The sequence below is a fragment of the Hevea brasiliensis genome, chromosome 4, assembly GCF_030052815.1.
Source record: "Hevea brasiliensis isolate MT/VB/25A 57/8 chromosome 4, ASM3005281v1, whole genome shotgun sequence".
Classification (NCBI taxonomy): domain Eukaryota; kingdom Viridiplantae; phylum Streptophyta; class Magnoliopsida; order Malpighiales; family Euphorbiaceae; genus Hevea; species Hevea brasiliensis.
This window is the reverse complement of record NC_079496.1, coordinates 17,317,206-17,329,357: the sequence shown is the minus strand read 5'-3', so window position 1 is coordinate 17,329,357 and position 12,152 is coordinate 17,317,206. Positions and strand designations below refer to the sequence as shown.

The 12,152-nt window shown below is 32.3% G+C and overlaps 1 non-coding gene across 1 annotated transcript; it reads left to right on the top strand.

Moving 5' to 3' along the window:
• The first annotated feature begins 9 nt into the window (after positions 1-9).
• LOC110641967 (probable hexosyltransferase MUCI70) lies at positions 10-10,628 on the top strand. Its single transcript, XR_009148413.1, has 7 exons — positions 10-179; positions 1,001-1,110; positions 1,187-1,386; positions 3,799-3,902; positions 9,314-9,501; positions 9,594-9,793; positions 10,401-10,628. It is a non-coding gene; the product is annotated as a probable hexosyltransferase MUCI70 (transcript).
• Positions 10,629-12,152: the final 1,524 nt, after the last annotated feature.

Here is a 12,152-nt window from a genome sequence, read left to right as displayed (position 1 = left end):
TCACCTAGAATGCCAAGTTCTCCATCAATATCTCCAGTGCTTCGCCATTTGACGTATGTTGTTGATGAAAACCCACTCAAAACTGAACCGCATGGAGGTTCTGATTTTGGTGGATATCCTTCATTAAAGCAGAGGAATGATTCTTTTGATATACAAGAGTCGATGACGGTGCACTGTGGGTAGGTATTCTCTTTTTCTTGTTGCTCAAGTAAAATTGCAAGTAATGAAGATATCCCGAATAAATCATTCATTACCTTTATTGTCCATTGAATTATGGTGCATGTAGATGTGGATTCTTTGTGTCAAAAGATTAAATGGGGAGAGGCATGAGGGGAAGAGCAGGTAATGTTAATGGACATTTTATGTGACAGATTGGGGGTACAGCTGTACAAGGTATAAGTGAGAGATATAAGGGGGAAAATAGGGTGTGCAAGTAAACGATGGTGGTGAATGGGATTTAAGTTGGTAGGTAAATGATAATGAAGTGAGAGAATGTTGTTAGGTAAATGATGTGTAAGGGAGTGTTTTTATGGGGGAGAAAGTCTATTCTAGAGAGAGAATGGGTGGGATTTCCTAGGTTGGTTTTAAATAAAGGGGCATGTAACAGGGAACATGATGACTAGAGAGCCATTGATGAGATGATACAGGACACAATCTTGAAGAGTGGACAATTTTTTTACTTAGGAAGTAAAGTTCAAGCCCACTACCTCCTAATCATTTACTGGTTAAGTGCATCACGAAAGGTCAAGGGGTATGAATCCTTCCTGGATGAGCCTTGCTCTGACCCCATCAAGCCAAATCTACTTAATCATTCCAGTAATTTAAGGATTAATCCACTAACTCTTTAATTAATCCTTTCTTTTCATAGTGACGTGTATTTTCCTTTTTTAACAAGAATTTTAATCTGATGTAAAATTCTAGCGGTATGTACAATGTTCTGTAACAAATTCTAGTTATTTCCTATACATGTGTCTGTCTGCTGATTTATATTCTTTTATAGATTTGTCAGAGGAAATAAACCAGGTCAACAGACTGGGTTTGATATTGATGAAGCTGACCTTATGGAGTTGGAGCAGTTTCATGAAGTCATTGTCGCATCAGCTATATTTGGTATTATTGTGCATAAGCCAATCTACCAAATTATCTTCTTTTATGCATCCTTTCCTCATCATTGCTCTTTTGCCAGGGAACTATGACATAATCCAACAGCCCAAGAACATTAGTGAAGAATCAAGGAGAACTGTTCCTTTCTATATGTTTATTGATGAAGAGACAGAGGCATATATGAGGAATTCTAGTGTCCTGCATAGCAGTATGAAGGTTGGATTATGGAGGATTATTGTTGTCCATAACATTCCTTACAATGAATCAAGATGTAATGGAAAGGTCAGTCTGCTTCGGTTTTGTTGATTTGCCTCTTTCTGATGTATCTTTCTCAAACTTCTTTAGGCATCAAAGCTGGGGCGGGGATTGCAGCACACAGGTTCTCAAAAGTGGGTGTTTCTATACATATGCATGCATGTGTGCCCATAGTTTGTCTGTATGGCTATATTATGATCTTTATTCTTTAATGGCCTTAGGAAGTCAACTTGACTTTTTACTGATTTTGACCAAGATCTAAGACAACTATCCAGGCCTCATCTTTGGCATATGTTTGTGAATGATAAATATGTTATCTTTGGGAGCTAAAGTCTGTAGAGGTATGGAAGTAAATAATCTTATTATCAACACTAGCTAAAGTTGCTGATTTTATTAAAAAGGGGTCAAAGATAACTATCAAAAGCACCCAGGATACAACAAAAGATCATGAAACTGAAGTTCTGTGGTACTCTTTCACAAATCATCAGATGCCTAAGCATTCTTTTATCCTTTGGTTACAAGATTCATTAAGTCTATTGACAAATAAGATAATTTGATATCATGTGCCAGAATTTGTAGATTGCATTTTGAACATGAGCTTTGATAATTTGTCTTCTTTGTCAATGTTTTGAAAGATTTATTTTAACAGGATTTTGAGTGGATCTTTCCTTATTGTGGGAATGGTTTATTTTTTTGGAGCACATGTGATAGGGCTTCTTTGCTGCTATCGACTATCATGGCTGCATACAAGACTTTCTTGGTTCATAGAATGGAATTTGGTAGGAATGGAATAGCTGTTCATGGTAATTGAGCAGCTATTCTTCACTTATATTTTGCATTTATATGACTCTAATTTAAAAAAGTATTTATTGTATATAATGATATTTCACATTTTAAATTTTAACAAAAAAATTTGCTATTCCATGAAATGGTATTCCACATTTAAATTTGAACCAAATTTAGGAATAGCTATTCAACATGGAATAACCATTTTATTCCTAACCTATTCCATGCTATTCCGCAAATCAAAGAATGCCCAAGGGGGAAGGAGTGTTGTAGCAGAGGTCTGATCTACAAATGGAAGCCATAGTCCTCATAGTGACAGGTTATTGTGCTGGAATTCTTCAGATCATATGAAGTAGAGAATATTGCAATTAATAGGAAACTTCTAGAAGCTTTGATTGCCTTTAGATTTTGTGTTCAGAGTTGTTTTATCTTAAAGATGGGAGCATGCAAAAGTAGGTTAACGGATGCTGGATATAGATTTCTCTCTTGGTAAAAAAATTTGGAGGATGTGTTGAGGGAGTTTCAAGAAATTCTTCGAATTGTTCTGGCTTATGTTTGTATGACCCCTCTTGAAACTTTTATCATTCATGTTCTTCAATTATCAGGATTAAAGTGTAGCCAAGCAGCATGACGTGCAAAAGAATACTGATTGCTAGCAACTTAATTCCTGTTATAAAAAAAGATCTAACCGTGCCCCGTGCAGGATTCTTCATGGCTAGGCCAACTTGTCAGGAACTTCAAAAGGGAGGAGAAATCAATGTGGGCTTGTAGAGAATGTATTATTTTGAGTCTTTATCTCCATCTATTGTACAGTTAGGAATATTATTTATCTGTATGGTTTGAATAGTGTCCCTCAAGGGGCTAGGGGTATCGTTTTAAAGACAGTAATGAGCTTGTGTATACTTGCCAACTCTCTTAAGCATACCAATGATAAAATCCATGAGCCATAATGCAGCCCATGTCAAGAAGATTTGAAAATTACCAAGTTCTCTTGATTCAAAATGTAGAAGTTTTGGTTTTCTAATCAAGAAAAAAAAAAAATCATCACGCTAGAAACAAGTTCAAGTGGCACTCATGTTAAAATTGGAAGCTTTTCTTAGATTTGTGGTTTTCATCTTTTTTTAAAGAGTAGCAGGTCATAAACATAAAGACTCATTTGTGGACAGAGGGGTGTTCTTTGTAAAATACATGTGTTAGTGTGGGTAGCCTCTGCCTTTATCATTTTGCTATCTCTCTCTCTCTTTCTCTCTCTCTCTCTCTCATTGATGATTGAATGTTAGTCTCTTAGCTTGACCTAATACTCCAGATTGTTAAAGTGTCAAAAGGAGAAGTCTCATTTTCTTCTTCCTGTTTTCTGCTTCTTGTTATCTTGTTTAAAATGAAGCGGCCAGCTTTTATTTGTTTATTTGCAAAATTATCTGTTTGTATATCTGGGTGGGCTAAGACAAAATTCTAATTCTTATATCAATACTAGCATAGCAATAGTTTTTGTTTAAATTTCTCTTAATTCATCATCTAAAAGATCTTTGTTTCAACTTATTTAAATTCTGAGAGATTTATTTTATGCCATAAGACTTTTTTATGAATTGATTCTAAAAACCTTTTGTGATGGTATTGAGTAGGGGATTTTGTGCTGTCATGTAAATGGGGCAGGTTCCAAAGCTTCTGTTGCATAGGATCTTGCCCAATGTTCGGTATTCCATATGGATTGATGGAAAACTCCAGCTTGTTGTGGATCCCTATCAAGTTATTGAGAGGTACAACCCATTATCTGTTTGAATTTGCTTTGCTTAAATGGTCATGAATAATAATCAAGATCTGTGTGATGCAGAATAGGAAGTTTAGAATTTTATTTAGGAAATTATTATAGAATTAAGAAATTTGAAGAGTTTTTATTATTTAAAAATTTTATTATTATTAGATTTATTATTTTCTAATTTATCCTATTTAGTATTCCTAATTAGAGTTGAATGAGGATTTCTATTCCTAATTTGATTAGGGTTGTATTTGCAGCTTCAGTCCAAAAATATTTTGGCAAAATGTTTTCGTTCAGCATTGTTCTTGACATTTCTTGTAAAGGCCGATTTTTCCTCTCTACAACTCCATTTTGTTGTGGAGTTCTAGGAGTTGAAAAAGTATGATAAATATCATTTTGAGAACAAAAATTTTCAAACAAATTATTTTTAAATTTCTTTCCATTATCACTTCTCAAGGAAGTAATACAATATTCTTTTTCACTTTGAATTCTTTTACAAAAAGTTTCAAATACACCAAAAGTTTCATCTTTATGAGTAAGGAAGAAAGTCCATATAAATCTTGAAAAGTCATCAACAATCACAAATGTATATGCTTTGCCTCCGAGACTATTAGGTGTGATTGGACCAAAAAGATCAAGATGCATCAACTCTAATGGTATAGTAGTAGTAAGAACATTCTTAGATTTTTTTTCCAAAATTTAACTTTGGAAGATCTCTAACAAGTTCTCTTCTAGAAAGTTTAGCAAGTGTACTCATACTAGTATGTCCTAATGTTCTCTACCATAACCATGCACTATCATCAAAAGTCACAAGCCATGTTTCACAATTTTCTTTAAGACTTTTTAAATCAAGTAGGTGAATATTGTCTACTCTAGCACCAGCAAACATAATATTATTTTCATGAATCTTACAATGTGTAGGAGTAAAAATAACTTTAAAACCATTATCACAAAGTTGATTAATACTCAAAAGATTATATTTCAAACCTTATACTAATGCAACTTTTTAAATACAAGGATTCTTAGCAATAGTTCCACGTCCAATGATTTTTACTTTACTTTTGTCACCAAATTTGACATATCCTTATTCTTTCAAGGTGAGGGAGGAGAATTTGCTTTTATTTCCGGTCATATGCCTAGAGCAGCTACTATCTATGTACTAATATTCTATTTCCCACATACTCCTTAGGCAAACCTGAAATTAGCTAACTGATTTTAGGTACCTAAGCAACTTTGGGTCTTTGGGTGTTAGTAGTATTAGGTATGATTCCTTTAGGCCCTCAAACTTTCTTTGCCTTAGAGGTTCCTTTCCTAATAGGACAAGCATTAATCATATGACTTTTACGATTATAATAAAAACATATAATGCTTGGTTGTGAAGAAGATGAAGCTTTAATAAAATAATTTTTGTATTTTCCATATTTCATAAAACCATCATAACTAATTCCAAATTTTTTACTTGAAAGTCTTTCGTTTCCAAGAAGTACATCAACTGTTTCTTTTTCTTTTATAAATTTAGCTAAATCTTTTGAACTAAGGATTTATTCTTGATATATGGAGGAAGTGATCTTCAAATAGATGGTTTTACAGATTCTAATTTTCAATCAGACGTAGATGATAGAAAGTCTATCTCTGGTTTTGTGTTCATATATAATGGAGGAGTAGTTAGTTGGAAGAGTTTCAAATAGACTATAACTGCCGACTCCACTACAGAAGCCGAGTATATTGCTACATCGGATGCTGCAAAAGAAGCTGTTTGGATTAAGAAGTTCGTAACAGAACTTGGAGTGCTTCCATTAATTATATCATCAATTCCATTACATTATGATAACAATGGTGCGGTCATATAAGCAAAGGAACCCTGATCTCACTAGAAATCCAAACATATAGAAAGACGATACCATGTTATCAGAGAAATAGTTGGGAGAGGCGATGTCGCTATGCAGAAAATTGCTTCAGTTGATAATCCGGCTGATCCTTTCACCAAAGTCATGACACAAAATCACCTAGACAGACATCTTGAGAAGATGGGTCTTAGATTTTATAATGAATGGCTCTAGTGCAAGTGAGAGATTGTTAGTAGTTTGCTCTAGAGCATATCATTATATTGCATTATGTAAATAACTATTCTCATTTAATGGCAATTATTCTTTTCATTTATGTTCAAATGGTTTGAATTTAAATTGAAAGGGTCCTTTAATATCTTATTAGATGTTCTATTCTTAAGTTGTTAAAAATACAAGTGACAGAATATTCTGGTACAAGTATTATAAATTCGGTTCATAATCTAGGATACTTCATTGAGCATGACTTATTTAGAAAGATTATCACTTATGTTTGTTTCCATGAATTACTATGAGATACTAATGGGATGGAATGATGAGTCTCATGCCATATGATAAACATGATAGGCACTTATAAAATAAGTAGACTGAACCAATGATACAAGATGACTTGTACATAAAGTTTACTTTTGTCAATACAAAGTCATTTAGATCGTAATAGTGCATATAATCCTTTGACTTGGGATAATACAGTCATCTTGTTTATAGGTAGTTTGAGTTTGATACTGCTTTCATACTTGTACTATGTATAGGTATATGGACATGTGCTGGCTTCGACTAATTATATATAAAATTAGGTGTTAGTCAAGTCTTCCCATTCCTTAGATTTTTACTGGTGTTTTTATCCCCCGAAAATTTTCCTTGCTGCCTACAGTAAAAAAAAAAAAAAAAAAAAAGTCGAAACCCAAAAGAACCCAGCAACTTGTCGTCAATCGATTTGTTTCTTCGCGTCGTCAGAACTTCAATCCGATGCACTTGGAGCTTTAACTTGACGGATTGGGTATTCGGATCAGCTTCCACACCCAACAAGCTCAACCTTGTTTTCAACAAAAAAAACTCTTAAAAGCTGAATTTTTTTTTTTCTTCAAGTAAGGTATGTTTTCTTACTTCAAATGCCATAGAAACTTATATTGAGAGGCTAAAAGAGGATATCAATTACTAAAAAAATGTTCTCGAGAAAATTAATTATGATATTAGATTTCATAAGGGTCAATTCCTATCTCTATGTCATTGGATAGATAATTATAGTTATAGACATGATTGTGAAAGATGTTCTTTCTTATATGGTAAATGTCGAGAAGTTAAACAGATTTTACTAGATAAGGAAAAGGAATATGAAGATTTACAACAATTTTTACAAGTTAAGGAAAGAGAACTTGAAAAATGCAGGAGAGAACTTGTGATTTCAATTGTGAAAAAAATTAAAAGTACAGCTTGATGAGTTATCAAAAGTAAAAGTATAGGTTGATGAATTATAAAAAATAGAGCTTAATAAGTTAGCGGTAGCTATGCAAGAACTTAAAGAAGAAATTCAAACTGTAAATCAAGGAAAGAAGCTTGACATTGAAGATGAACAAGAAGACAAATTCAAAGAGCAGCTTGAAGATGATAACGAGGAACAAAAAGAATAACCTAGAGAAACAAAGGTTGAAGAGTATGAAATTGAAGAATCTAATGATTCAAGTCTTGAGCATTCACATGTTGAAAAGCCTTTTCCAGAGCAAGAAATTGATAAAACTGCACAACCAAAGCTTGAGGAAGATATATTGGGGAATGAAAAAGATTCTATGGAGACATCAATGAAAATTGAAGATCCTATTGAGTTAAAGGGCATTTCAACTGCTATTCTAATTGATTTTATCTGTCCAGATGTTTCTAAGAATACAAAAGTAAGCACAAACTTCTTCAAGTCATTCTCATCGCTACTGTCCAAGAAGATCGTACTATGTATTTTCTTTACTTGGTTTTTGATCCTTCAATACTTTAAAACCCGAGGTTGAGTTTTCGCCAACCAAGAGAGAATAATGCAGAATGGGAAGTTTAGAATTTTATTTAGGAATTTGAATTGTTATAAAATTAGGAAATTTGAAGAGTTTTTATTGTTTAGAAATTTTATTATTATTAGGTTTATTATTTTCTAATTTATCTTATTTAGTATTTCTAATTAGAGTTGAATGAGGATTTCTATTCCTAATTTGATTAGGGTTGTAAGTTTTATAAATAGAGCTAATTTTCTTTTATTCAATAGCTTTGCATTATGATTATTATCGAGATTAAATAAAATTATTGAGAAGTAGTTCTCTTTTTTAAGGATTCGTCCTTGATTTCTTCTAGTTCTTTATTTTTCTTCCCTTTGTTCTACATCACTGTGCTTCACTTCTCAACTTGATGCATCTTTGTTTTGAACTAGTCGTTTTGCCCACGCATTGCACCAATTCTCTTCACATCTTTTCTTTGAACTGGGGCTCTGCTTAGCTTGCTGAGCTTGCACTCTGCTTTATGAGCCCACTGACTCAAAATATTTAGACTTATTATAAAGTAAAAAGAACACTGAAAGTAGTTCATAAAAGACAAAATTTTGCTTGAAAAGAATACTAAGGGCCACTGGGGAGCCCCAAATGATGGCTCTTAAGCCAACAGTATAGTGCAAGAGAGGGGTGCCTTCTTTTTCATATAAGGAGGATATCGCCCTATCTTCCTTGCAAGTAGTTGCAACAAACCGATAAGGGACAAAGTCCCACATCTTCTTTTTCTTTTTGACTCTATATTTTATTGGTAGTATCTTTTAATTAAAAATTCAAATTTATACATATGGGCTACCATTGTAAGATAATATAGAATACCTTAACTTGAAACTAAAATTTCACCATATTTATCATTAAAATTATGAATTTTAAAAGCCTGAAAGTGGTTAATAATCAACTTTTGTCTAATATCAAAATACTAAATAAATAAGCTTACAAAGATCAAATTCACAAATATTATAAACAATCACAAAACAGGCTCTTATCAAGCTTGTGCAGTAACTGTTCACTGAGCTCACTAGTTTGCTTACACTCCTAATTTCTCACAAAAATGTATATAAGATGATTACAAATGCAGAATATTTTTATTGACTAAGTTGATTAGTTTATCATTATTTATTCATATTTTCCCCTTTTCTACATGATAGGGGTTAGTCCACCCTCATTTCATAGAACAAGCCCAACGTTGATCAGATTAGAGCTTGGAATCCCCAGTGTGGAATTCTAAATTCTAATCATTAGGGCATTCCCTTGGGGATTATATAAATTATAAGGAAAATAATGCTTTTGTTGCATGGGATTGTGTTTTTTCATATCAATGCTTGTGCTGGCATTGTAAGTTTTTGACTTCTTTATATATTTTCATTTCGAAGTAGTTTGTGGTATAAACATCTCTCTCATAGATAGTCATAAAAAGTTACAAGTCATAGTTATAAAGTTATATGTCTAGGCCCTAAAAATAGGGAATTACATGGATCTGATTTGAACTTTAGTTTGGTAACCCAAAGACACTGGTAAAACTTCTTCTTTGTTTTGGATTTCAGGTTCTTGTGGAGCCAAAATGCTAATTTTGCAATCTCAAGACATTACAGGCGCTTTGATGTGTTTGAAGAGGCTGAAGCTAACAAAGCTGCTGGAAAGTATGACAATACCTCCATTGATTAACAGATTAAATTTTATAAAATGGAGGGCTTAACACCATACTCTGATGCTAAGTTTCCAATTACAAGTGGTATGTGCATGATTATGTTGAAGCATTTTTTTTTTCCTGTTTTCCATGATTTGTATCTCTGAATTTGTCTCTCAATTACTGAGTTTTTGCAGATGTTCCAGAAGGTTGTGTTATTATAAGAGAACATGTTCCCATTACAAATCTGTTTGCCTGCCTATGGTTCAATGAAGTTGATCGGTTTACTTCCAGAGATCAGTTAAGCTTTTCCACAGTAAGGGATAAAATTATGGAAAAAGTAGAATGGAGCATCAATATGTTTTTGGACTGTGAAAGGCGTAATTTTGTGATTCAGGTATCTGCTTATGTGTCACCGACTCACCAATTACTATTTTAATGGATATGTTTGTTCCGGATAAGTTGTTTATTTTTTGGTATGTTGAATCAATTATAAGAATGAAACCTAATTTTCAGAAGATTTGTTAAAAAATTTGATGTTTTGAAATCACATAGTTTGTAATATCATATTAAGTTTGTTGGTGTTTATGTTAACAACTTAGCATCTTGACCATCGCCACTTTTTTCTGTCTCAAAAGATTTGCTCTAGGAGTTGGGTGGACCATTTAGTTTTGAAATGTATAATCTAAATGGCTCCTCTAGTGGGTGTATTTGACAAACTGTCTGTTTGTTTTCAATTTCAGTCAAAATTTGTAGGGGACCTATGTTTTTTTAATCTTTTCTGAACACAAGGGTATTATCTAGGCATTTTATAAAATTTACTTCATTTTTGTCTCCAAATCTTTAGCATTTGAAGCTAAAATTCACCTGTGGAATGCAGATAGTACAGGAAATGCCAAAATGGTTCTTTTACCTGATCATGCATATCCAAGTTTTGATAAAAAGATGACTGTAAGGCATTTTGATAATTATTTGTTGCTCAGCACTTGATTTTTGACATACAGGCTTATCACAGAGACTTGTTAGAGCACAGGCCTCACCCTGTTGCCTCTGTTGTTGCCTCTGTTATTCGTCTTCGACCGCCCTTGAACCGTTATAGTTCAACTGCAAGGACTCCAGTGAAGAATTCTTCTAGGCATGGGAAGTATAGGAGATCTATTCCAAGGCATCACCGCAAGTCTGTTGCTGGTACTAGGGACAAGCAAGTCGTTTCAGAGGCAAGAACAATTTAGCCTTATTTCCTTGTTTCTAAATTTGCAACTCGAGGAAGTAGGATTTGGCTACAAGTGTTAAGAATGGTCAAAGGGTCAAGAGTGGCTCAAAATTTTGTTTCCAAATTGTTCATATCTGTTGATTCGTTTATTGTTGTAAATACATCCAACCAAATAATTCTCATACAAGCTGCAATGATTCCATTGGCATCTTGATTTCCATTTCTTGATGCACATCTTTTGCCTTGGATCTTATTGTTGTGAATTTCTTCACTATTAATGCAATTACTGTTGGTCTCAAATAGGTTGAAATTGAATATGATAATCTTTCTTAAATCAATTGTCATAAAAGGACTAATGCAAAAAGGAGAAATGTTTGTGGCTGGAATTTTTATTGCACACAAGCTATCAAGAAATGAAAGAATTGTAGTAGCAAAATCAAACAGCTGGGCTGGATGCTTTATGTTATTTTTCCCTTTTTTGAACAATGATTTCTCATTTCTCTTTATGATTGATATAATAATAGCATTGTTGTCTGATTTTGGTTGGCATACAGCACAAAACATTGAAAGCGATACAGGTTGAGGTATTCTATAGAATTAAAATCACGTGATAGCTTTAGCTCATCTTTATGATTTAATTAAGGATGGATTATATGTGTTTCTGATTTAATTAAAAATGGATCACTTGTCTAAATTAGGGTTTACAACACTTTTTATAAGATTAGTTAAATTGGAGGGGTAATAAATAATAAAATGGTTTCTCTAACAGATGCAATGTGCATCCATTAATGCGTTCCATCAGTATGGAAAATTACAATTTGCCGTTCATTAAATATAAGTTGCATCCAATTAGCTTAATTTTTCATATTATTTATCATTAAAATTGTAATATACTCTATTAATATGGTGTATTAATTGAATGTTAGGCTCTGATTGTTTCACAAAAAATATTTTTTAATTTTTTAGTGTTTAGAACACTCAGAATAGAAAATGTTTTTTTTAAAGAAAAAATAAGTTATTTTTTAAAAAAACAGTTTTTTTTAAAGAGAATTATTTTTTATTTTTAAAATTTTGATAAACTTATTAAAATGTGAATATATATATATATATATATATATATATATATATATATATATATATATATATATATATATTATTGATTTAATATTATAATTAAATAGTAAAAAACATATTTTTTTATAAAAAAATATTTTTTATATATAAATTATTTTTAATGAAATAAACGTAACCTCAATTAGTGTATATTTGTTTAGGTTGTAATGGCAACTTCAAAGTAATCAATTGAGTGGTGTGAATTTTGCATTATATCAAAATTCAAAGCCCATATTGTCATTAAATCATATATAATAGAATAATTAAATCATCCATGACACAATTTCAGATAAGCTTTGATAGACTTTGATCAACTAATGCAAATTTTACAATTTGATGGTTGACGTAGACAAATTAAAAAAAAAAAAAAAAGAGTAGCCATTCCCAAGCTTCATGAGATGAGATCACCTGCCACTAAAGTCTAAAGGCA